We start from the raw sequence: 2,654 nt of genomic DNA on the forward strand, positions 1-2,654 counted from the left end.
GGGCCGGTGTCCTGCAGAGTTTAGCTCCAACCCTAATTAAACACACCTGAACCAGCTAGGCTCTTACTAGGCATAGAAACTTCCAGTCAGGTGTGTTAAGGCAAGTTGGAGCTAAACTCTGCAGGACACCGGCCCTCTAGGACCGAGTTTGGACAGCCCCGTCTTAATTTGTGTTCCGAAGATGAACGAAGGTCTTAAGGGTTTGAAACGACATGAGGGTGAGTAATTAATGACAGAACTTTCATTTTTGGGTGAACTAACCCTTTAATCGTGCAGTGTAAAGCTTCTTTGATTATTTTTAATTAACTTTGTGAGATGGCGATGATCTACAGTAAGATGAGTGACAGATTTCCAGTGATTATAAGGGGTGTGCTCATTGCGCACTATAGGCTATAATCCATTCAGAATTTACATACATTCACTCGTGGATTCACTCTCTGATAACCATTTATCAAATATTGCCACTTGCTATTGTGTTGCGTATACTACATCAGTTAGCTAGGCTAAGTGAAGGTGAAGCAGGTGCTTGCTCAGTGTCGACACGCGCCCGCAAGTAAACAAATACTGTATGTATAGCATTATTTTTTATGATAGTATTAATCGGTTAAAATTCTTACTTTCGGTTAACGGTTAAACGGTCAATATGAGCATCCCTAACACAAATAAAAGGTACTTCATTTACTTTTTATGTGATAATGATTCATAAACGAATGTGTGAAATCTGTGTAAAAACAGCTTCACATTTTGAAAAATACATTAGATTTCAAAACTAAAGACTCAAACTCTTTATCTAAAACAGTTTCACATTGGCTATTATTTTGAGGCAAGAAATCACAGGTGAATAGGGTAAAAATTAACTAACAGATTTCACCATACTTCACCAGTTGGTTTTTTGTATTACAAATTTTCGGAAATGTTATGTTTAAATACGCAAATGAAGCATTATCTATTTAAATATGCACTAATTTGCATATATTTCCAGAACATAAATCTGAACATTGGATGAAGGCGAGTTCAAAATTAGTTTTGTTTTTTGTTGAAATATTGAAGGTTTTCCCAGAAGGGATTTTGGATTTCTCTTTTTATCACTCATAAATCAGAAAATACTGTCAACAGACAGAAAAAAAAACTTGTTTTTAGGAGTAAAATGTTGTATAAATCGGTGTGAATAAATCTGAACAAACCTCTCAGTAAAAACCTTCAGGATATAGATAGGAAAAAAACTACAGTTTGGTGAATGTAAGTGATACTGAAACAGAAACTCACAACTTTTAAAGATAAGTAATTGACATCTACAGACACAAATAGATAAAGTGCAATAAAATAAACACTTAAATGTGTATTTTGAATGTTTTCTTTCCACTAGCCTAAAACAACACATTATGGAAAGCCAAATGGCTCAAAATCTCAAAACTGACCAGTGCATGTAAATCAGTGTTTCTGGCCGTAGCGGCTCTCAGTAAATCCTGCTGACGCTCTTTAATCGCTGCGTTGTGTTTCATGTCTCCAGCCTCCTGGTCGTGAGAAGCGCCACAATGTGAATTCTCTTCCTCTTCATAGACACTGTGACTTCGGTCTCGCCGAACGCCCCTCTCTTCTCGTAGCACGACCCTTCCTAGTCGCCATCCCTAAACCCTAGCGTGCCAAAACTCATTCAGGGAAACTCTTTCCACATCACAGTCCAACAGAAACCCCAGCGGCGGTCGAGAGCTTCTACTCCAGCGCACCATTGTCCAATCAGGAATGGTGAAGAAGGCGGGTCTTAGGAAGTTCATTTCATTGGCGTCTCTGATTGGCCGGACTCGGGGTCAGCTAACTGTGTGGATAATTATCGGACGATCGCGGTGGATTGTTCTCTGGTAAATGGGACTGTGTCTCTCAGTGCCTTAATTTTCAGATCCCACGGGCCGAAGCGGCGGCTGCGTTTCGATGGACTCGGAGAAAGACTCCTGGATGTGACGGGACGGTGAGCCCTGATTCGGGTCGGCCCTGAGCCATACTGACAAGTGCCCTGTCTTTCGTAACGGTGACACGGCCATTTTTTTCTCTCTCTTTCTTCCCGGATGGAGGAATGACCCATGCATCTGGAGTCTGGTAGCAATATCTGTGCTAACGGATCAAGATTCACTGTAGCCTGTCACATGACGTCAAGATCATTTATGCAAGTGCATCTTGTTTTAATTGTGTTGACAAATCTGGGCCTTAATTCAACACATGACTGACTTCTGTGTGTCTTTATGTAGGGCGAATCTCATCAGAACATCTCAAAATCAGAAGAAAAAAATATTAAATTATATTTTGCATAAAGAAAATTAAGTTTTTGGGGGGGAAATTAATATAATGCAATTATTTTTATTGAAATGTGGCAGTACAACAAATGCTCCCATGATGAGTAAATACATTTCAATTGGATAAATTAATGATATTCAGTGTACTGCTTATAATTTATGCTGAATTTATTTAAAATAATTACATTATATTAATTTATATAAATATACTATATAAATTGAATGGCTGTACAACAAATGCTACCATGATGAATAAATACATTACAATTTAAATAAATAATACCTACAATTTTACTCCTTCAGTATAAGTATTTGTGCACTATGATATTAATTGTACTGCTCTTAAATGCCGAATTAAATTTTTTA

General features: G+C 37.9%; 1 protein-coding gene across 2 annotated transcripts in view; it reads left to right on the top strand.

The window, feature by feature from the left end:
* znrf2b (zinc and ring finger 2b) overlaps nt 1–2,444 on the top strand; it is a 60,234-nt gene extending 57,790 nt beyond the window's left edge. For both annotated transcript variants that reach the window (XM_016520065.1, XM_016520064.1), the window contains exon 5: nt 1,511–2,444. The gene's annotated coding sequence lies outside the window, so the exon portion shown is untranslated. The remainder of the gene's footprint in view (nt 1–1,510) is intronic.
* Nucleotides 2,445–2,654: the final 210 nt, after the last annotated feature.

Source organism: Sinocyclocheilus rhinocerous, unplaced genomic scaffold (genome assembly GCF_001515625.1).
Source record: "Sinocyclocheilus rhinocerous isolate Xijiao unplaced genomic scaffold, SAMN03320098_v1.1 scaffold4194, whole genome shotgun sequence".
In the NCBI taxonomy this organism is placed as follows: Eukaryota; Metazoa; Chordata; class Actinopteri; order Cypriniformes; family Cyprinidae; genus Sinocyclocheilus; species Sinocyclocheilus rhinocerous.